Here is a 25,191-nt window from a genome sequence, read left to right as displayed (position 1 = left end):
ATGTGAGGTGGCATGATGTAGCCCTCATTTAAAAGACCGTAACCATGGCCGGAAACTTTGTTTTCATCACCCTGGGCATGTCCCTATTATTCATGGCAATCCAGCAATGCATTTTAAGGGTGCTGGCAATGGTCCTGTTATAACTTGGATCGATAGAGAGCATGAGCTGTATAGTGGCGCATCTCTGATCTCGTTCGTTGAACATTGTGTCACTTTCAGACATGATAGAAGGCTCCTATCGATTTTGGGATTTGTACACAACTGCCCAACTAATGAATGGTCTGCAACAAAAAAAGAAAACCTGGTTTTCATCAAACGGAAATGGAATCATGTTGTCTTTTCTAGGAAGACAATTTTATCGTTCCACCCTGTATTTTGTTTAATTTTCAATATTTGAGTGATTATCAAGGCTCGAGTGCTTAAATCATGAAAATAAAACAACATACTGATAAAATGACACTTATTGGGTAGATTTCTATCAGTATCTTGTTTATTTTTCGAGTTTTAAGCGATTACTGACACTCCAAAGGTGACATGTTCTTGTCGACCATGATTTAACTTACCAATTTGGCACAACTTGTTTTTCAAACCGAATAAAAGCCATAAAATACGTTAAAATGGACAAAACTTATCAAAGTAGGTAGAAGATTAACTTTTTTTGCCTTTGGTAACATTTATTTGTTATATATTTGAATTTATTTTATCCTTTTTTTCGTTTGTCAGCTTCTCGGCTAACTCTCCAAATGTTTTTTCTGTGTTTGTTAAGTAAAAAATTATACGAAAGTCGTTCAAAAAGTAAAACCCATTTTTTAACTCAAAAAGTTGAAGCGCTACGAACACAGAAGTGGTTAAAAACGAGCGACCTTTTGTGTTCCAGATTTTTTTCTTTTTCTACATAGTCACTATTTTTTATGGACTTTTGTCAGTGATGAACAATAGCTGTTCATGGGCGTCCGGAGCGTAGTTTGTAATACGAGCGTCGTTCTAAACTGAAAAATGTGAAGAGCTACGAAAATGGGAGTCATACCATCAAAACGAGCTCCAGAATTGATTTTTCTACATATGACACAAGTCATTCTCGGTGCACTTTTGCCAGCAATTCAATGACACATCTCTGCTTCTGATTCACGTCCATGAGGAGGGTTATTTTCTTAGAGTCTCACACTGTCAGTATCTGCAACAGAGAGATGAAATTTTCAGATCATGAATGCATAAGTTCAGTCATCATAACAATGCCATTTGCAATCCCCTGTGATCCAATCAATAGGAGGCATTACTTTCTATTTTCACGCCCAAAAAGGCACAGTGCCACTTTGATGTACGCGGCTACTATCAGGGACATACGTTGCAGGGATACTATGTAGGGAGTTGAGCAGCAGGAGATGTTTGTTCACATTACACTTGAACTTCTGCATGTCAGTACAGTTGGGAAAGCAGAATCCCGGAAGGGAGTTCCAAAGTCTAGCAGTTCTGAGGAAGAAACTATTAGAGTAGAAGACCTTCTTACATCTAGGGATCTCTACTGTGAAGGGGTGGGATTTTGCTGCTTGTCGGATTTGTTGGGCGTATTTACGTCAAAGGGGTACAAGGGCTTGTAGTTCGTCAGAGCATCCACCATTAAAATACTCGTAAAACAGGCAGAGGGATGCAACATTTCGTCGACGGGACAGAGGTTGAAGCTTAGATGCCAGTTATAGATGCCTATCAGGTTGATGACTCTTTTGAACCCTGTTTAGGAGGGAGAGGTTAGTAGCAGATGCACCAGCCCAAATGTAACAACAATACTCCATACATGGGCAAATGGTGGCCTTGTGGAGGTACAGGATACTTTCAGGCGTAAGGAACTTTCTAGCACAGTAGAGAGAGCCTGCATCATCATTGCTGTCGTCGTTGTCATCGTCATTATCATCATCCAAAGTTCTTTTGAGCTTCCCTTATATAAAGAAAGAATTATAATAAAAAGGGAATAACTCCACAAGTAGTAATATCATATATTACCAGAATCTTTTGAATAAGTGATTTGTGTATTCATCATTGAGTGCTTGCAGCAAGATCCAAAGTTCTTCTGAGACTCAGTGGTGAGCTTCCCTTATATAAAGAAAGAATTATAATCAAAAGGGAATAACTCCACAAGTAGTAATATCATATATTACTGGAATCTTTTGAATAAGTGATTTGTGTATTCATTTTTTTTTTTTTTTTTGCAGACTGTTATCCTCATCTTTATAGTTGTTGTTGTCGTCTCACCACATTTGGGCCAACTAATCCTCTGGCCTGCTTTAGATAGGATTGAAACCGTTATGTTCAAACAATGCTCACCTAGAACCGTAGAGACTCAATGCCTTTATCCATTGCGCCTTCAGGACCTGAGGTGCAGTGGATAGAGGCGTTGAGTCAGGTGAGCCTTATTTGATAGCAGTTTCAATTTTAACCAAAGAAGTTAGAGGATTAATTGGCCAAAAAAGTGGTGAGACAACAACAACTATGGAAGGCAGTAATTGTCGAAAATTCGGCATTCCTATCCCGTTGCGGTTAAATGCCTGATGAAGGCCAGAAGAATGGTTAGCCGGGGCGTTATGGAACACCATCTGTAGGGATGAGTGTTTGCAGTCGTGCAAATCTATTATATAAAAACGAAAATGTGTGTGTTTGTGTGCATTTTTTCTGTATGTCTGCCAAAGGCTTTTTTGAGGGGGGGGGGGGCTGGTCACTCATTCTTAGAACTTTTTATATACTCCCTAGATTATAATATGTCCGATTTACGAAAGGAGGTCGTAAGTCTATTTTATTTGAGCGACTTTTACACGCTAAAAATTGCCACTATTCTGCCTTCACGCCTGTTTGTTCATGGTTTTCGTATAAAAAAGCGAAACTAATGAGAGTGACGCCAGTTTTCTGGCTTCGTGCCGGAGACGTCCAGAAAACAATTACCCCTCATATCAGGCAATTGCTATTCATTTGGACACATCTTGGGGGAAAAAAAACCCCCAAAAATGACCTCGCAGCCAAAGTTAAGTGCGGGATTTCATTTCCCTATCGCGTGATGTTTGACCTCATTAAATATACGCACCCGTCACTTAATTTTTTTAATTGTTAAATTGTTTAATTCCTGTCTCGTCATGGCTGAGCATTTTTTTCACACTTTCTTTTTCACCTTCGCGTCAAGAGTTCAGGTTCGAGCCTACCTACCTACTACAACTTTTTTTTTTTCAACACACACCTATAAACACCCGGGCAATGCTGGACACCGCAGCTAGTCTCTAATAGAAAAGGAAAAATGGGCGTGTATGTCCGCGAAATACTTTTTTCGTTGGGTTTCTTGTGTTAGTTACCTTATACTTCCTAGATCGTGCCGATTGTTATATACCAGGTGGTATGACGATGACGTCTATTCTGTTTTGTTGTTGTTCGTCTTGGGAAAAGTCTTAGTGTTTCATTCTATTGCATCAGCACCAAGCCTGTGATTGAACTATCAGAGATTTTTGAATATCTCGATAGATAGAGAGATAGTTTGTCATTTTTTTTTTTTTTTTTTTTACACAGTGATCACCACTTATCAAGGCCCGGAAGCCACTCAGGGATAAGGGTTATTGCAAATACATTACGTTAGTGAGGAGATTTGCTGAAGTGTTTACTTAAGGCGGGTGGTTCATTAGGAATTTGTTAACATTGGACTTGAAGACATCCAAGTTGTAGTCCGGAGGGAAGCAGGCAGACAGAACAGAGTTCCACAGGCGTGCAGTTCTAAGAAAGAAGCTTTGTTCATGGAATCCGCATTTTGATTTAGGCACAGATATAGAGTGGGGGAAATTTTTCACAGTGGATTCAGCTAGACGGGTGTTTTTCGTGAAAGATTGGTGAGGGGGGGACCAGAGATTGGAGTTCAGACGAGCATCTGCCATGGAAATAACGATAAAACAAGGACAGGCTCGCAACGTCTCTTCTGAGAGAGAGAGGTTGCAGGGTAGAGAAAAGGGCATCCCTCACTAAGCCACAAAGTCTATTTTGTACTCTGTCAAGGCAGGATAGGCTGTTTTTAGCAGCTCCTGCCCAGATATGGCAACAGTATTCCATCCTTGGAATACACATATGCTTGTTGTAAGCGTCTCTGATTGGAATTACCCTGTTCATTTATCAATGAATAACGAGACACTTGTTATAAACAAACTTAGTTTATTTGACAAACATCCATATATACACAATGCAGCGATGGAGTGAAGAGGTGGTGGTGGGAGAGGTGTGGTTGCGAACGTGACAGGCAGTTTCTCGTCGTCTGTGCCTCGTTTCTCTCTCTGCCTGTTTTTTGTTTTCCATATCTCTTTTATGGATTTTCGACCTCGTAACCCATTAACCAATTTACGTCATCGACCCATATTTTGACCCTCTCGGTTTTTGCTTTTGGTCTTACCTGCAGCCGAATTACGTCATCTCATTCCCGGGTTTCATTTTTGTCGGTCAGGGTTTAAGTTTGTTCGAACTTTGCTCCATTCAACGGCCTGACCCATAAAACGATTTGTGTCATAGGACCAGGTCATCCAATTCCCCGGTTCCATTTTTGATTGCCCAGATTTCGAGTTCATTCGCACCTTGCCTCTCCCTAACACCGATTTGCAAATGGACATCATCTCTATCTTTATTTTGATCGAGTTTTAAAAATTCCCTCGTTTCAAGTGTTTTTTTGTCTTTCTCGTATGAATAAAATGAGATTAATCGAAGCAAAGGCATTTGCCTGGCCTTCCTGGCTGGGAGGTTTTGAAGTCAATTAGCTTTGATCAATGTGGGGGAAACCCTTTATATCAAACAATTGCTATTCATTTGGACACTGCCATAGCTCCCTCTTTTTATGGGGAGCTGTATGGTTTTCGAACCGATTACACGTTTTAAAGTGAGTAAAAACACTAAAAACATTTGCAGATAGGTAGAAAAGTAACTTATCTTGCCTTTGATAATATTTATTTGTTATAAATTTGATTTTTGACCATTTTTTCGAATCTATGTGCATAGTAATACAAACCCGTAAACTTTAGTTAAAGAAATACCAATTATCCAATAATGGTCACCTTGGTCTAAAGAGCGAAACGTATGAGAAATTGGTTGAAGAAACACTAATGGCCGTCTCATTTCATATCATCTAAAAAAGCGAGTCGAACTGCCGTGATCCGAAACAGAAAGCAAAACGACAGGAACGTTAGAAGAAAATTGCCATTTCTGCATTACATGGACGGATCCATTGTTATGGGGCGATTACTCCAATTTAAATAACAAACATGATTTTTTTTTCTGAACACAAAAATATTGGTAAATGTGAGAACCGGAATAAATAAAACAATTTTGGGTGCTTTTCCGGAATTGGGACGAGATTTTGTGGTCGATAAATGCAGTTTTCAGATAAAAAAAAAAAACAACAAAAAAAAAAAACCAATGGTTTCAACTGATTTTATAATGGTAAATTTCAAATTATGCAGTCGGAATTACCTGAATTATTCATGGTAGCAGGTTAAAAATTGCTACCATCTTGTTTAATTCAAAATGGAAAATTACCTCCCTTTTTCGTTTTCATACAAATTCTATTTTTTATTTTTTTTAATAAATAATTTTCTACCTCATCGATTTTCGTATATATATATTTTTTTTATATAATCATCTTAAAAATAAGAGGAATACGTAGATACCATTGTTTTCATGAGAAATTCAGTTTTACGATTTCCGAAATTTCGTTCCAATAATGTAGAAGCGCCCAACTTTGTAATGAAAGTAACGAAGGAGGAAGTGGAGGAGGATTTATTCATTTATTTATTTAAAATTTTTTTTTTTTCGTTTCATTTCATTTTCGAGTTTCCGATCATGTCTTTAAGTTTGCTGGATGCGGACGATTTTTTAGCCGTGATTTGGCCAGGGTATTCCGCTTTTCATATGTACCAAAATATTTGAAAACCGAAACATTTATTGCATAAAAATGTATCAATTTATATAATTGTAAAAACATTTATTAAAGTCAGCGTGAGAAAATATAATTTTAATAAAACCATTTTTGAATTAAAGCAACATTGGAATTTTTTTGTTCGAAATATTTTTTGAATTAAAATGAAATTTTCACTGTAACAAAATATAGTTATAATTGGTAGAATCCAATTTTAGCGTTACAAATTCCAGAGAATTATTTGAGGATGGGTACTATTGCCAAACAAATTATTTTGCGCTAAATAGTATTTTTTTTGTTTAAAAAAAAAATGGTACTTGTACAGTTTAATCAACACATTACAAAATGAAAATATCAAAAAAGGTTATATTGTATGTATTCGTTATGGAACGAAGTTCTCCGAAAAGAATTTTCACTTAATTTCATCAAGTAGTTTTTTTTTTTTTTTTTTTCATTTTTACAGCGAAAAAACAATTTGTGATGATACCGAGCAAAAGGTTCGATTTTTAGGAAGAAAAGCTAGTATTAAAGATGGGGAGGGAGTGTCGGCGCTTTAACTGGAGTTATCTCCCTATGGCGTGTTTAACAAATTTCATAATGGCTGACTTCAACGCGCTGTCATAAAAACGTGTTTTTCTGCTGTAAAATAAAAACTACCCGATCAAATTAAATGAAATTTTTTTTTTGAGATCTTCCTTCAGTCCAAAACGGATTTGTACAATATAACCTTTTTTTTTTTTTTTTTTTTTCGATATTTTCATTTTTTAACATCTTCATTAAATTGTACAAGTACCAAAAAATTAACCATTGTAAGCGTAGAATAAAATATCGAAGCCGGTCATTTTGTTTACCTTATCGCCATCATGTAAATTGAAAAATAAAAATATCCGCTTCTTCTTTTTCTTCATAAAGTCATCCTTTAATCTGATTGGTCCATTTTTATTTCTTCGAGCGTGACCTGCCATTGGATTTTAAGCATTTAAAGTATTTTCCGTTTTGTATATAGTCAATTTTCTTTTTTTGAATGTGTGTGTGTGTGGGGGGGGGGTCCCTTTAAAATAAAATAACACAAACGAAAAAAATGTTAAACAAATCTTGTTTAATAATTTTTTCGTTTGTTTTATTTTAATTTATTCTGTTCAAAAATGTAAAATAAATTAAAAGAAAGCGAAATCCCCCCCCTCCAAGGGCAGGCCACTCTCGAAGAAAATAAAATGGACCAATCAGAATAAAGGATGCTTTTATGAAGAAGGAGAGGCCGACATTTTTATTTTTCAATTTACATGATGCCAATAAGGTTTTTTTTTTTTTTTTTTTTTTTTTTACACAGTGATCACCACTTATCAAGGCCCGGAAGCCACTCAGGGATAAGGGTTATTGCAAGTACATTACGTTAGTGAGGAGATTTGCTGAAATGTTTGCTTAAGGGGGCGGTTCATTAGGAATTTGTTAACATTGGACTTGAAGACATCCAAGTTGTAGTCCGGAGGGAAGCAGGCAGACGGAACAGAGTTCCACAGGCGTGCAGCTCTAAGAAAGAAGCCCCGTTCATGGAATCTGCGTTTTGATTTAGGCACAGATATAGAGTGGGGGAAATTTTTCACAGTGGATTCAGCTAGACGGGTGTTTTTCGTGAAAGATTGGCGAGGGGGGACCAGAGATTGGAGTTCAGACGAGCATCTGCCATGGAAATAACGATAAAATAAGGACAGGCTCGCAACGTCTCTTCTGAGGGAGAGAGGTTGCAGGGTAGAGAAAAGGGCATCCCCCACTAAGCCACGAAGTCTATTTTGTACTCTGTCAAGGCAGGATAGGCTGTTTTTAGCAGCTCCTGCCCAGATATGGCAACAGTATTCCATCCTTGGACGTACTTGGCTTTTATATAGATAGAGAATTGCATCCGTAGTGAGATATCTTCTGGAGCGGTAGAAGGATCCCACCATCTTTCCAGCGACCTTGGCAACAGACTTGATGTACGTGTTCCATTTCAGATCAGGAGTAAAGGTCAAACCCAGAAGCTTGTCAAACCACGGGGCCTCACCCAGACGAGAGCCATCCATCACAATTGATGCCAGATGGGGATCAGAGCGTTGATGTAAGGATAGCAGTTTGGTTTTGGATGCATTAAAGGTAACTAGCCACATCTTCCCCCACTGAACCACGCGCTCGAGATCAGAGGAGAGAGAATCAGAGAGAACTTTGTCATTTACAGCCTTTGATGTGTTGCCGTAGATGGTCGTGTCATCAGCATAGATGTCAACGAATGATTTAAGTATGTGTTTAGGGAGGTCATTGATGTAGATCAGGAAGAGAGTTGGGCCCAGGATTGACCCCTGAGGGACTCCAGCATTTATATTGCAGGCCTCCGATTTTTGTCCATCTACCACTACTCTTATGAGCCTATCGGAGAGAAATGATTTAATGATTGAGAAAACATTTCCAGTTATACCGTAGCTGGAAATCTTGTGAAGTAGACCCTTATGCCATACCTTGTCGAAGGCCTTTGATATGTCAAGAGCAATTGCCCTAGAAAGGAAGCCTTTGTCAAGAGATTCACTAATCCTGTGGGATATAACCGTCAGCACATCTGCGGTAGATCTTGCAGAGCGGAAACCATATTGTGTGTCACTAAGAAGGTTATTCCAGCTGAGGTGGTTGACTATTTCTCTATTTAATATGGATTCCAGCAACTTACTCATAACACACAGGAGACTTATTGGTCTGTATTGAGAGGGAGATGACTTATCACCTGAATTCTTAAATACAGGGCAAACTGATGAGGTCTTCCAGGGAGTCGGAAAGCACTTCTCCTTAAGGCAGCGCTTAAATAGTTTCGTAAGTATGGGAGCAAGTTCTGGTTGAAGCTTTTTTAACACTATAATTGGGATGCCATCAGGGCCAGTTGCTTTACTGGAATCTAGGTTCTTTATTAGCTTGGCGACCTCATGCACGGATATTTGTATGTTACCTAGCTTGTTCTGTGTTATAGGAGGAAATATGGGGAGTTGATGGCCTTCGTCGCATAGGGTAGAATTAGCTGCAAAGTTCTTTGCAAATAGTTTGGCCTTGTCTGACGCTGACGAGATGACCTCTGGTCCATTGATAATGGTTGGGATAGAACGCACACTTCTGTTCAGGATCCTATTTGTTATTTGCCAAAACTGGTGGGATCCAAGCCGCTGATCAGCTACCTTGGATTTAACAGACTGGGCATATAGCTCTCTTGCATTTTTTATTACTCTTTTACAGTGGTTGCTGGCAGACCTAAAAGCAGCTTTAGTCTCAGTGCATCTATTACGTTGGTAGCTATGGAAAAAGTGATTTCTGTGCGCGATAGCAGCAGCACATTCTGGGGAGAACCATGGCTGGCTGTTAGGTTTTTGTTGGAATTTTTTAGATGGTATGAATTGGTCTATGCCTGCAATTAACCATTCGGTCAGATCTGATACTACAGAGGACACATCCTTTTTAAACATGGAGTGCAGAGGTAAATCAGATATGAATGTACGGAAGCTATCCCAGTCGGTCATAGAGTATCGGTATACAGTACGGTGAAGGGGTACGTCTGGGGGCTTATTACATTTCGTTTTTATCTTAACTGATACGACGGAGTGGTCGGAGGATCCTAGAGGAGAATGAACGGAATATGAACATAGCTCAGGGGAAGTTGAGAGAAAAAGGTCTAAGAGGCTTGCATATTGACCGGGTGTATCGGGCACACGGGTGGGTTCGCGAACAATCTGAGTGAGATCATAAGCAATGGCAAAATCATGACAAAACCTCCCCTCATCGTCTGTCTTATTTGAATGGGTCAGCCATTCCACGTTATGGATGTTGAAGTCACCACATATGTGGATGTTAGCCGAGGGATGTGAAGACAGTATGTGGTCTATTTTCTCAGATATGCTCTTAAAGATAGTAACTCCGCTGTTGTGGGGCCTATAGAGGGCAAATATAAATGCAGTGGTGTTAGCAAGTGCAACCCTGAAGCACATATAGGGTAAATTAGGATCTTCTCTAGAGATATCCCTGCCACACGGGAAGCCATCCTTAATGTAGGCACATATTCCATGCCCATGGCGATCTTGGGGGTCAGATTTAGCTGTTAAATGTTAATTTTTTTAAACAAAAAATACTATTTAGCGCAAAATAATTCGTTTGGCAATAGTGCTCATCCTCTAATAATTCTGAAATTTGTAACGCTAAAATTGGATTTTGCCGTTTTAATTTTTTTGTTTTAATTTTTAAATTGATAAACAATTTTAATGGAAAGAAACGCCATCTTGCAACAGTGTAGTGAAACGCAAAAAAAATGGCGCCGTCCGTGTACTGCAGAAGTGCCAAAGATTTCAAAAAATAAAAAATAAATATATAAGTGAAAAAATCTTTTTTCAGTAAAACTTGTCGAAAGCGTTCTGTTTTGGGGTTGTTTTAAAAATGCAATGGAAATTTAAATTTCGTTCCGTTTTATTTTTTTTTTAATTGCGCATGTTTCAATAAAATCGAAAATAATCGATAAAATAATTAAAATAAATTTTAACAAATGTATAGCACGACCACCGATATGTGCATTATTGGCAAATACAAGAATTTTTAATACAATAATAATTTTTGAGAGCAAAAAAGATTTGGTGCATGTGGCGTGATTGTCCCACTGAAGACTTACCTGTAAAGAGTTGCTTCTTAGAGGCATTATCCCCAACCTCCCATGTTAAGAACGGCTTTCGGAATACCCTTTGTTAAAAACGGCTTTCAAAATAAACATCCCTGTGTTATTGACGAAAAAAGAGGAAAAGATGCTGTTCCGGCTATAGGAAAAGAGGCATTGAGGGGGGAGGGGATTTAAGCTTCCTAACTGGAATTCTTTGTCAAGCATTTCTTAAATAGAATGTGGAAAGTAATTTGGAAAAAAAAAAAAAATAAAATAAAATAAAACGGAACGAAATTTAAATTGTGATTTCATTTTTAAAACAACCCCAAAACAGAGTTTTCGGTAAGTTTTTTTTTTTTTTTTTTTACCAAATTGGTCTCGGAAAATAAGCTAAGAAAGCAAAAAAAAAATAAAAATAAAATAAAACGGAACGAAATTTAAATTGTGATATTATTTTTAAAACAACCCTAAAATAGAGTTTTCGGCAAGTTTTTTTTTTTTTTTTTTACCAAATTGGTCTCGGAAAATAAGTGAAGAAAGCAGAAAAAAAAAAAAAATGGTGGATGAAAAATCAAAAATGAGTGCAAATTGTTGGCAATGGCGATAGCAGATCGTCGATCGATTTAAAAAGAAATGATTGGAGCAAAAAATGTTCTAAAATCCGAAAGACAAACCTGGACAAGATTTATGGTGTTTTCCGACCAACTCCGATATTCGTGTTCCGATGAAGTCGCTTTTCACCTGATCGGAAAACATGGATTTAGATTCTTACGGGAGGTAAAAAAAAAAAATGAAAGAAAAATAAGGGCACATTTGTCAGTGATTTTCTAAAATATCCAATAAAGCAAAAAAATGGGCGAAAAAAAATTTATTATATATATATATATATATATATATATATATATATATATATATATACACACACACACACACACAACAAATTAATGTTACCAGAGTCAAGATAAGTTACTCTTCTACCTTCCTGGATAAGTTTTTGTTTTCACTTATTTTAAAGTGTTTTTTTTTACTTAAAAATAAAGATGGTGTAAAACCTGTCGTCAGAGCGAAAAACAAAATAGTGGTTTCATTCGAGTCATAATTGCACCTCGATAATCACCCAAAAATTGAAAATTAAATAAAAAATACGGGTATAACATTACATTTTCAAACGATTTTTGACACTAATTGGATATGTCTCTCAGTATTTTGTTTAATTTTCGATTTTCGAGCAATTATTGAGGCTTGAATGAGACCACTATTTTGTTTTTCGTTCTACCTCATTTCACCTTTATTTCTAAATAAAAAAAAAACACTTTAAAATAAGTTGAAACGCAAAATAAAACTTATCCAGATAGTTAGAAGAGCAACTCGGCTTGACTTTGGTAACATTTATTTGTTGTGTATTTTTTTCACCCTTTATTTAACTTGTTAGGTATTCTTGGAAATTACCCATTTTTCTGTAAAGGTTTATTGACGCAAAAAAAGATGGAAGATGAAGCAGACGACAACCAATCAATAAAACGTAAAATAATCCAAAATTTTGTCGTCCAATATAAAAACATGTTAGAATTTAAATAATTAATTTGGGCTTTTCGGACTACTGTTCTGATCTTGAGTGTTATTCTCACAACGTTTCGGCCGATGTAATCTCCGACCTTCTTTGGTTGTATCTTGTCAAACTCTGACATCTCTCTGTCGAACACGAGCAGCATGCTTTAATTTTGTATTTGCTGTTACAAAAAGAGGAAGAGTTTCCCTCCTGGAATCAAAGCAAAAACTTGATCAAATGAGAGAGAGGGGGGAGAAAGAGAGGGGGGAAGAGAGGGAAGAGAAAGAGGGGGGAAGAGAGAGAGAGAGGAAGAGTTTCCTTCCTGGAATCAAAGCAAAAACTTGATCACATGAGAGAAAGGGGGGAGGGGGAGAGAGGGGGAAGAGAGAGAGAGAGAGAGAGAAAGGTGGTAGAGAGACAGGGGGGGGGAAGAAAGTCTAACCTAAACATTATAAACTTGTGAAACATTCGTATTATATCGTTTTCATCTTAACTATTATTCGCACACCTTTTCGGCCAATGTAACATCCAATCTTCTCCAGGTGTATCTTATCGAACTCGGGAATCTTTCTGTCAAACTTGGAAATCTGCATAGAATTTCCGACGAGTTTGATAGAAAGATTTCCGACTCATACGGAAAGATTCCTGACTTGGACAGAAAAATGCTTGGTTCTAAAGCAAAGATTCCTGACTCCGACCAGAAAGAATCCTAACTCCAACAGAAAGATTCCTGATGCAAATAAAAAGATTTCTGATTTAGACAAAAAGAGCCCCGACTCCAACCGGAGAGAGGCCCAACTCCAAGCAATTAACAACAAATAAAAACCAAATAAATAAACCGAATCATAGCCACCCCCCTGCCTCCGAACATAAGCGAACACCCAACAGGTCAAGACATACTTATCAAGAAATCATCTCACCAACGAGATGCCAAAAACTTTAACATTAAGACTAGAATTTTAAAGTAACCCCCTCCTCCTACCCCCACATATCCCCCTTCCCCCTCCATGTATCCCTATGCCCTCAGCCATACCAAAAATGAACTTCCCATACCCTCCCCCACAAGGTCCTTAAACTCCAAAATTACCGACATACCAAGCACCCCCTCCCACCTTTCCCCCTTGTTCCCTTCCTCTTCTCTCCTCGCACCCCTCCCCTGACATCATTCACTCTTTCATCCTATCATAACGAACATTTCTGTAAAAGTCTGAGGAAGCTACAGACGGCCAAAAAAACGGCCGGGTTAACTTAACAAAAAGATATGGTGATAAAAAATAAAACGCATATTTGCTCTACAACAATATAATATATATATATATATATACTAGCTGTACCCTGCCACGCGTTGCTGTGGCTCAAATTGGCACAATGGAAAAAGTTCCAAAATGAGAAAAAGCATGTTTCTTATAGGTTTAATTTTCCATTTTGCATGGGTACACAGTTTTTGTTGTTCCATTTTCTTAGCTGATATAGAGATTTTCCGGTTTGGTGACTCTTGAATACGTAACATAAATTGTCCATGTGAAAAAACAGTCAGTGTGTAACTGTAAGGCCCACAATTGTAAAGATTGTTCCCTGTGCTTTGTTGATGGTTATTGCAAATGACAATAAAATTGGAAAGTTCAATTTCTTAAAGTGTAATGATGTATCCGGTGGAATCATAGGAATGCATGGAATGAAGATATATTCATCTATGAAAGGTCCTGTTAAGATTGTTGTTTCTATGATATTGTTTGTTAATTTTTTTTTACTGCAAGCTATGTGCCATTGCAAAGCTTGGATTGGTTTATATTTCACAACATGATAATTAGTACACCAAATTTCAGTTGCAATACATGTGGTGGCATCCCTGGCAAATATAGCTGTTGGATAATTAACCACTTTATCTGCTTTCGCAACAGTGTCGATGGATTTGTATTTGACTACCTCACTTGGAATTTTACATTGAATAATAGCGTTAGAGACGTGGATGGCATTCGAAAGCACATTATAGAAGGAGGTGACGTCACTGCCGTAACGAGAAGTCACGCATGGCGTGAGAATGAGGAAAAAAATGTCGTTGTTACACCGAGGAACAAGCAAGTTAAAGTTCTATACTATTCTTTGTTAATATTGCAACTGATATATAAAAGAATCACCACTTATCAAGGCGCGGAGGCCACTCGAGGATAAGGGTTAGTGAGTGTACGGTAATCAATGGGAAAATGTCGTAATCGTTAGCAGTGGAAATTTTGTAAATTGGATTACTTAAGGGGAACGGTTCATGAAGAATTTGTTCATGTTGAACTTGAAGACAACCATATTGTAGTCAGTTGGAAAGCAGGAAAATGGAACAGAGTTCCACAGGAGTGCAGTTCTAAGAAAGTAGCTTTGTTCATGGAATCGACGTTTAGGTTTCGGCACAGATAAAGTAGCATTAAAAATATGGGATCCTTCTTGTGTGAGTGATGCATCCCCGTTTGCATGGCCGCTCCCTCTCGATTTACGACTGCGCGTGTTAATCGTATCCGCACTCGGTGCCAACGCAAAGCAACGTCAGAAATAACAGCGCAATCTTATCCTGATTACAAAAACAGAAATGTCTGCAGACGGAATTGTGGAAGTTGGTAGCACCCCCCCCCTCCTAAAAAAAACCCCCAAAAGCATTAATTCGAGATGACTCAGGGTCGAGGGAAGGGGCAAGGATGAGAAGAAAAAGAAGAATAATTGACTTCATTAAATAAAACAAAGACGGGGGGGGGAGTATTTCTTCAAGTGACTGTTCTAGCAATAAAACAAACAAAGCATTTTATTGCACAAAGCTGCTTCCATACAAAATACAACACAATAAGTATATGCTAATCTTTATCTATATATAAAAAGGAAAAAGTTTGTATGTGCGTGTGTGTGTTTGTATGTGTGTGTTCGTTTGTTTTTTTTTTGTTTTTTTTTAATTTTTCTTCCTTTGAAGATTGTAATGCTGGGTATGGGGTAGCCAAACCAGCTGCCAACATTGCCCCGCTTTTTTATTGAAACCAACCGAGAGCTCTTTTTAGTATCCTCGCTGTTCCCTTAAGTGCAATTGTCTGAATCTCTTTTGCACTTGGTTCACCAGGAATATTAGTTAGGTAGGACTTCAGGTTCTTCTTCATAAGTCCTGTTCGTATATATATGTGCGTGTGTGTGTTTGTATATCGGCAAATACTTTTGACAGACACATTAGACCGTGACAAAACTATCATTACAAAGGTCAATCTATTAATTTTTATTTATTGCAGAAAATTATCCTCATCTTTTTTATTAGTTGTTTATTAGTTATTAGTTGGTGAAACTCAATAATACTCATCTCAATGAATTCCAATTAAATAAAAGGTCAATCTCTCGGACAAAAAATATGTAAAAATTGGCCGAAAGATCAATTCCATCTAGGTGGACTGGGCCGTTTCTTGCAAGGAGAGGTCACTTTTTGCATCAAGATTTTTGCAAGTCATACGCCTAGCAATCTCAACGTTATTTCGACCGTGACGTCATAAGTCATTGTGGCCGTGACAGCTAGCGTGTTACCTTTTGTCACCTCCTTTTCCGCTTTTGCGTTACAGGTTCGAGTCTGCCTATTGTGGCTAATTTTTTTTTTTTCGTGGTCACACAGGCTCTCACTGCGATTTTGATTGAAACAAAAGTTCATTTTTTTTTAGGGCTGGGGGTTGCTCAATATTCTTAGTATAGCACCTCTCTCCACCCGGGCAACGCCGGGTATCCATGCTAGTATTCTATAAAAGTAAGAATGTGTGTGTGTGTGTGTGTGTGTGTGTGTGCACGTGTGTGTAGGGACACTTCTCTACCTATATACTCAACGAATTTTTAATCCTTAGTATAACACCTCTCTCTGCCCGGGTAACACCGGGTATCCCTGCTAGTCGATATATATAAAGTTAAGTATGCGTATATGTTTAGATATTTAACTTTATACACAGAATTCACTCCTCAATGAATTATACTAGCTTGGGTGTCCAACGTTGCTTGGGTATTTGAAGGTATGTGTGTTGAGCAAGAACAGTGGTAGAAGGCAGGCGGGTTTGAGATATCGGCGAAAAAAGCGACCTCTCCCTGTAGAAAAGTGTCCAGTTGAGGGTGAAGGAATTAATGTTTTTGGCCAATTTTTCGATATTTGTCGCCCAAAGGGTTGAGCATCAAAACGATATGGATCTCGTGAATATCCGTTGCCTCTCTTGAAAGTTTTAGGCAGACATACAAACATACATACATACATAGTTATTAATTCTCTTCATTCTTCTTTGCAATGGTTCGGCGACCCTGAGGTAAAACACTTGGCAAATGGAGAAAAAGGTGGCTTCATGGTTGGGTTCAAATCTCCCAACTGGCAGGAATTATTATCTCTTACTCTGATGATTGTGTAAGCATTAAACACTAATGTCTGTAGATATATAAGAATTAATTATATATATATATATATATATATATATATATATATATGTAAAAGAGATTTAGAAGGCTGTCACAATGCGAGGAATGAATTATAGTCGCTGTTGGTAAGAGGAGACGAGAACAAGTGGCGATTTACAAATCGATAAGTACATATATATATATATATATATATTTATTATTTTTATTTTTTTATATATATATATATTTATTCAGTTGTATGGTAAAATGTCTTACTTGTATTCATGCGACATATTCCCCTACTCACATTTGCCCAGAGACCTCACATAGCTACACAACTTCCGGCCCTTCATCCAGCATGCTTTGAATCGACCTGTTACGCACACCATTTGAAAAGGGAAAATTTTTCCGAAATTAATAATGGAATACGTCAAGTGTTTTTCCTCGCAGTGACAGCCTTCTAAATCTCTTTTACATACCTATCCCACAATGCTTCAAGCAAACTACATATCAATCCTATATATATATTTATATATTTATCCCCTCCCCCCCTTTCTAGCCTCAACAACCCCTCCAGTTATATAACTGCTATAACATCTCTGTACTTCTTGTTTTGTTTTCTCCTACCTCCTTTACTAGCTGGTCACCTGCTGTTGCCCGGTCATACAATACGCTTACCCCTGATACTTTAATTTATGCAGATTGCATATGTATTATTATAGAATCAATCCTGTATTGATTATCATCAGGAATAATTTGCCTGGTGGACTAATTGGCCTAAAAAAAAAAAAAATATAATAATGATAATGTTGTGTTTGTTTACAATATCATGTCAGCTGATATTTGGGCTTGACGATAAATCCTCTATTGTCTTGGTACCCGGCGCTGCCCGGGTGTTTGGAGGTGTGTGTTAAGCAAAAAAAAAAAGTGGTGAAGGTTTAAATTAAGGCTAGTCATTCAATATCGGCAAAAAAGTGCCCAGCTGAAGGTGAAGAATGTTTTTAGCCAATTTTTCGATAAAGCGATACTAATCTCGCAAAAATCCATCGCCTCTGTCATAATTTTTAGACAGACATACATACATACATACATTTAAACAAACATACATACATTTAAACACACAGGTGAGATTTATATTATAGATTACAAGGAATAATTTGCCCAGTGGACTAATTTTTTTTTTTTTTTTTTCAATTAACAATTAACAATTATTCTACAAATACTTCAATGGTGAATGCTCTGACGAACTGCAAACACTTGTACCTCCCCGACGTAACTACCACCGACAAACCCGACAAGCTACTAAGTCTCATCCCTTTACAGTAGAGATTCCTAGATGCAAGAAAGCCTTTTACTCCAATAGTTTCTTCCCCAGAACTGCGGGTCTTTGGAACTCCCTTCCGGGATTCTGCTTTCCCAACTGCAATGATATGCAGAAGTTCAAGTGTAATGTTAACAAACATCTTTCTACTCATCTCCCTTCATAATGACCCCGCTAATTAAGTCCCTGATAGTAGCCCTCTGTTTCAAAGTGGCACTGTGCCTTGTTTGGGGTGAAAATTGAATAAAAAAAAATAAAGAAAAGACTAATTCGTAAAAAAAAAAATTAAATAAATAATAATGATAATGTCGTTCATCAAATTCTGTCTTTGTTTCTAATATCATGTCAGCTGATATTTGGGCTTGACGATGAATGCCCTGGAAAAGTCACTTCTGATTAATGTTTAGTTTTAAAATATGCAAAAGAAGAAATGATTTGCAGGGATTTTAAATGGTAGCTTTTCTTTTATCGTAAACTGAACTCATTGATAAGAAAAAATTAAAATAAAATGGTGAGGTACACTCAGGCTGGAACATGGGATCATTCGATCTGTAGTCGAACGCTCTAACATTAAGCTATATTTCCAGATTATAATAAATCTGTTTTTTAAAGAAGAAATGATTTGCTGAGATTTTATTATCTCCCTTGACCAGTGTAACGCAAAATATTCCCCCTATAAAAATTCTTCTTTGTTATCTCTAAGAAAACCACAACAGAACAGCTTCCCTCGATTTAAACCTTTCGCTCGTGTTTTTGAATACACTTCGTACTAGACACCCCATCCGTATGTTTTCTTTTCATAATACAAACATGGGTTCACCCTAACAATTGGCACCCCCTCCCCTTACATATTTCTACCTTTTTGGTTCATTTCAACTATTTCTGCAGATTTTCATCGCTTGAACACTAAGCTAACATGTAATAAAAGAACACTGACACAAAAGGATTCCCCTTCCAAATCTTTAAATGCATAGCTTTATGTATATTTACTGTAAAGTTGCAGGTGAAACGGAAACCCCCGAGGGTGCCATTTTGTAACGAGGAGTTCTTTTTACAGGGTGAGGGTACTGGCCCCATGCTCAATCTTCCCAGAAGGTACATACAGAGCCTAGCCTTCCCAAATGGTCACCCATCTGGTACTAGCCAGGCTCAACGTTGCTTAACTTCAGTGATCTGACGAGAACCGGTGTGTCAACGTGATTGTTCTGTACCTAGCATTGTTTGGCGGACATAAACAATGCTGACCCTGGCCTTTAGATTTCACCTTTTCAGTTTTGCATACTTTATTTTCCGGTGATTATCAGCAATTATAGGCATAACTTTTAGATTATAAAAAAATTGAAAAAAAAAAAAAAATTGAAAAAAAAAAAAACAAATTGAAAAAAAAAAAACAAATTGAAAAAAAAAAACAAATTGAAAAAAAAAAACAAATTGAAAAAAAAAAACAAATTGAAAAAAAAAAACAAATTGAAAAAAAAAAACAAATTGAAAAAAAAAACAAATTGAAAAAAAAAAACAAATTGAAAAAAAACAAATTGAAAAAAAATAAAATTGAAAAAAAATAAAATTGAAAAAAAATAAAATTGAAAAAAAATAAAATTGAAAAAAAATAAAATTGAAAAAAAATAAAATTGAAAAAAAATAAAATTGAAAAATAAATAAAATTGAAAAATAAATAAAATTGAAAAATAAATAAAATTGAAAAATAAATAAAATTGAAAAATAAATAAAATTGAAAAATAAATAAAATTGAAAAATAAATAAAATTGAAAAATAAATAAAATTGAAAAATAAATAAAATTGAAAAATAAATAAAATTGAAAAATAAATAAAATTGAAAAATAAATAAAATTGAAAAATAAATAAAATTGAAAAAAAATAAAATTGAAAAAAAAATAAAATTGAAAAAAAATAAAATTGAAAAAAAAATAAAATTGAAAAAAAAATAAAATTGAAAAAAAATAAAATTGAAAAAAAATAAAATTGAAAAAAATAAAATTGAAAAAAATAAAATTGAAAAAAATAAAATTGAAAAAAAATAAAATTGAAAAAAAATAAAATTGAAAAAAAATAAAATTGAAAAAAAATAAAATTGAAAAAAATAAAATTGAAAAAAAATAAAATTGAAAAAAAATAAAATTGAAAAAAAATAAAATTGAAAAAAAAAAAAAATTGAAAAAAAAAAAAAATTGAAAAAAAAAAAATTGAAAAAAAAAAATTGAAAAAAAAAATTGGCAAACTTGAACAATGCTACGAATACCTTACTTTTTTCATTTTTCACTTATTCGTAAATTTTGAAAAAAAAAAAAATTGAAAAAAAAATTGAAAAAATAGAGAAAATTGAAAAATAAATAAAATTGAATAATAAATAAAATTGAATAATAAAGAAAATTGAATAATAAAGAAAATTGAATAATAAAGAAAATTGAATAATAAAGAAAATTGAAAAATAAAGAAAATTGAAAAATAAAGAAAATTGAAAAATAAAGAAAATTGAAAAATAAAGAAAATTGAAAAATAAAGAAAATTGAAAAATAAAGAAAATTGAAAAATTAAGAAAATTGAAAAATTAAGAAAATTGAAAAAGAAAATTGAAAAATAAAGAAAATTAAAAAAAAAAGAAAATTGAAAAAAAAAAAAAGAAAGTTCAAAAAAAAGAAAATTGAAAAAAAAAAAAATTGAAAAAAAAAAAATTCCAAAAAAAAAAATTGAAGAAAAAATTGAAAAAAAAATTGAAAAAAAAAATTGAAAAAAAAAAGAAGAAAATTGGCGAACTTGAACAATGCTACCAATACCTTACTTTTTTTATTTTTCACTTATTCGTAAATTTTTCAGGTGATTATCAACGCTTACAGGCTTAAATTTAGAATTATAAGGTTCTGTTACATTGGACACCCACTTTTTGTTGCCACTAGCATCTAGAGTTTCCCTTTTCAATTTTTCGTAAATTTCTATGGCGCTTATCATAGACTAGCCTGGGTGTTTGGAGGTGTGCGTTGAGCAAAAAAAAAAAAAAAAAGTGGTTGTGGGCAAGCAGTCTCGAACCCGTACCGCGAAGGAGGAAAAGAATGTGAAAAAAATAAATAAAAAACGGGTCTTTGCTGTTGCATCCATCGCCAAACTGAAAGTGACGAATGTTTAAATTAAGGCTAGTCAATCGAAAAGAGGGGATGACTTTGTAAAATTTCGGCGAAAAGAGTGACCCCCTCCCTGTAGAAAAGTGCCCAGTCGAGGATGAAGGAATTGATGTTTTTAGCCAATTTTTCGATATTTGTCGTCCGAAGAGTCGTCCTTCAAAACGCTACCGATCTAATGAAAATCCGTCGCCTCTGTTGAAAGTTTTAGGCAAACATACCTACATACATACATACATACATACATACATACATTTAAACAAACAGGTGAGATTTATATCATAGATTACACACCACAGGAGTAGCATGCTCTCATTCTGTCAGCCATTCCTGGGTAGCAGTCCTAAGTAATTTGCAATTTTATTGACAACTAACTCTAACCCAACTCACACATTAAAAATTTTAGCAAAATAAAACAAAACACTTTAAGGAAATTATTATCTTTTTTTTTTTTTCAGGTAAAAAAGATTATCATGGAATCAACTTTATGCGACTGACTAAAGTTTGGATGGATGAATATCGACGTTTATTCTATATGCACCGGAGAGATTTACTGGTACAAAGAAATTTTTGTCAAAAAAATAAACTAATTAATCATATTTTGTCAGCCCATATCATTTTACTGATCTTTGCGCTGTGTGTTCTCTTTTATTTTGCACACACTCTCTCTCTGAACCATGTGAATTCATATTGGGTTCTATTAAGAGTTTTGCAATTGTATTTTTGGGTCGCCAGTACTGAGGATTAAACTTTCAACCTCCAAAAATGTAACTTCTATGACTGAATTTCACAAAATACTCTATTCACCGTGCCATGGGTCCATGCAGTTCCTCTTAGATCACCAAAGTCAAGCAAAATTGAGTCTGGCCAGTACTAAAATGGGTGACCATTTGAGAATTTAGGATGTATGTGTTCTTTGTTTATCTTGGCATTGTTTCCAGCATCCCACCCTCCCAGATCAGGCATTCACCTTCTGTGGTTCTATAAAACATTCTTCTAAAACAATAAATAAAAATAAAAAATAATTACAATTGTTGGATAAAGGAACTTGTGCGCAGACATAAACTCCAGATTACCAAAGAACAAAGAAAATACTATGTCGAATGTTGTCACACATATTGACCTCTGATGAAACAAAGAAAATACCAGGTTGAACTTTGACATATATCTTTGTTACAGGAAAAAGGGCTGTCCCTTTCCATGTAAATAAGAATAGCATTAGATAAGTGAAAATGAGATTAGGATAAGCCGAGACTCGAACCTTGTAAGCAAGATTAAGAAATGGAATGTTAGAAAGTAAGCCTATTGTTAAATTCTATTAGAAATCTGAATATTAAATATGTCAGTAAGAGAATGAACAACTTGGTTCATGAAGTGTACATTTCGGTTTAGGCACAGAAAAGAGGGGGGGGAAATTATTGATATTTTAACTTTTAACTCTACATACACACACAACTGCCCTTTATATAATAAACTAGCAGGGGGTACCTGGCGTTTCCCGGGGTCTTTGGAGGTGTGTGTGTGTTGGGGAGAGGGGGTAGATCAAAACAACCCTGTTTAAAAAAAAAAATGTTTTAGTAGGAAGGTAGGATTGAACCCCGAAGCCTTGACACGAAGGTGGAAACAAAATGAAAAAAAAAACCCTGGGAGCTAATCATCTCAGCCACGAGGGGAGAGGAAGTGATCAACGTCTTAATTTAACCTTTATAAAGCGAAACTCGAACCTTGTAAGCAAGATTAAGAAATAGGATGTTAGAAATCAGAATGTTAATGTCATATCCTTATTTTAAATAATAATACAGCAAGAAACACAGGGTTATGGGTGAAAGACAAAGTGTTTTATTTACAAGGGGATACAGGTGACATAAGAGTTACTCGACATCTTGTCTTATTCTCTTCCTGTCTTTTTTCCTTCTCACTCAGTCACGTGAGAGGGTAATTATATCTATAGTTCATTTCATCATTAGCTTCCTCCCAAGAATTTTGCTTCTACCATTTTTTCCTTTTTAAACTTTGTCCAAAAAATTCGGTCCTTTTCCTTTCACTTCTCCTCACCATTTGTGTTTGCCGATTTTTTACTTTTGGAGAGTGACTGGATTTCTGAGTTACTGGTACTTCCTTGTTTGTACACGGAAAGTGTCATATAGCACTTCCATTGGTAACTCTTGGTTTCTGACTGTTTCTATGTATCGGGTCTCAGTTGGTTAATATGTTTTTTGTGGAAAAAAGTCCGTCCTTTTATAATGTAAACCATTCTCCCAATTCTTCTTGAGATTATGCCTTCTTCCCAAAAACTCTTTCCTGCCCGATAATTTATCCCCGTCATTGTAAGTTTGTTTCTTTTTCTTTGCTAAATTAATATTTTACATATTTGGTATTTTTTAGAAGTGTATTTTATTTTATCAAATAATCAAATGCTTGTTTTTTTTTCTTTTCTTAAAAATGTATTTCAATGTATCAAATAATTTGTTTCTTGTTTCTTTGCTAAATTAATATTCTGAATGCATATTTTTTATTTATCTCAGAAATTGTTTTTTGCTTATTTTCTTTGCTAAATTAAGATTTTGCATATTTTGTACTTTTAAAAGTATTTAAATTTATGAAATAATTTCTTTTTTGTTGCTTTTTTCATTGTTAAGGTATTATTTTGAATATTTTTGTACTTTTAAACAGTGTATTTTAATTTATCAAAAACATTTTTTTCTTTGGTAAATTAATATATTTCATATTTTTTGTACGTTTTAAAATTGTATTTTTATTTAGTAAATGGAGCATAAAACTGAGCAAATCAAAGAAAAAGGAACAAAACATTCTTTCTCGAAGTAAGGGTTTTTTTACATTATCCTTGATACTTTACTTTTTCTCTTGGGATTAACCGGTCGAACACTGAAGTACCTTCCTGACAAACATAATTTCAGCTGGGGATAATTTAGCATTTGGATTTGGATTTATCCTATATATTGCTAAGAATTTTTTAATGTTTTTTTCTTCTGTGTCGATGTTATTATTCTTTTTTAAAGCTAGTTTAAAAGTATCGACAAATCTTTCCGCTTGTCCGTTTGATCGAGGGTTAAAAGTTGGTGTTGTAATGTGTTCAATGGCCAGTGCCTCACAGTAATGTTTGAATTCTTGACCTGTGAACATAGTGCCATTATCACTAACAACTGTTTTCGGAACTCAAAACTGACTAAATACCTCATCCAGCGCTTTTATTGTGTTTGCCGCTGTAGGGTGTTTGTATTTAAAAATTTCTGGCCATTTTGACATACTATCTACGATGACTTGGTAATAATATCCCTTCAGAGGTCTTGTGTAATCGATATGGATGCGTGTCCAGGGTACATCTGTTTTAGGCCAAGGTTGCGTCCGTATGGGGGGAGATCTTGCGGCTAGTTGGCAACCTTTACATAATTTCACCATTTCCTCAATGTCCTGATCCATTCCAGGCCAGTATGTGAATCCTCTCATTAGGGCCTTCATTCTGGAGATTCCAGGATGTCCCATGTGGAATTATGTTAGGATTTTCTTTTGTAATACTTGCGGTATTATTACTCTCTGCATACAACAGAGTTTCATCACACATAGAAAATGGAAACACTTTTAATCCTTTTCTATTCTTTTCGTCTTGTTCCACTTATTTTTTTATCTTATGAATATATTTATCTGTTTTCACTGCTTTCTTTATTTCCTCAAGTGTAACAGGAAGTTCCCTAACAGTATTTATTTATATATATGTTAGTTCAGTTTCTTTTTTTAGTGCTGCTATAGCAGTTTCTTCAAATTCAGGTTTACTGGGTATCAATCTCGACAAACCATCTGCATGTGCAATTTTACTAGATGCTAGCTGTTTCATTTTGAAATCATAATTGAGCAAAATAATACTCCATCTCTGTAATCTATTTGCCGTATGAGTAGGAATCCCTTTTTTTTTTTCTTCTTTTTTTTTTACATAGGCATCACCACATTATCAAGGCCAAGAGGTCACTTAAGGATAAGGGTTAAAGAGTGTACAGTAGTCAATTGGATAATATAGTAATCGTTAGTAATGGAAATTCGGTAAATTTGTTAACTTATATGGAACGGCTCATCAAAAACTTGTTTACGTTAGACTTGAAGACAACCATGTTGTAGTCAGCCGGAAAGCAGGAAAACAGAAGACAATTCCACAGGCGTGCAGTTCTAAGAAAGAAGCTTTGTTCATGGAATCTACGTTTAGGTTTAGGCACAGATAAA

General features: G+C 35.3%; 1 protein-coding gene and 1 pseudogene across 3 annotated transcripts in view; both read right to left on the bottom strand.

The window, feature by feature from the left end:
• LOC145263628 (neuroglian-like) overlaps positions 1-25,191 on the bottom strand; it is a 229,944-nt gene that overhangs the window by 49,187 nt on the left and 155,566 nt on the right. The window lies entirely within an intron of this gene.
• On the bottom strand, positions 18,921-19,037 carry LOC145264076 (5S ribosomal RNA; annotated as a pseudogene).

This window comes from Euprymna scolopes, chromosome 39 (genome assembly GCF_053919585.1).
Source record: "Euprymna scolopes isolate OS-2025 chromosome 39, ASM5391958v1, whole genome shotgun sequence".
Classification (NCBI taxonomy): Eukaryota; Metazoa; Mollusca; class Cephalopoda; order Sepiida; family Sepiolidae; genus Euprymna; species Euprymna scolopes.
This window is presented reverse-complemented; position numbering and strand designations above follow the sequence as displayed.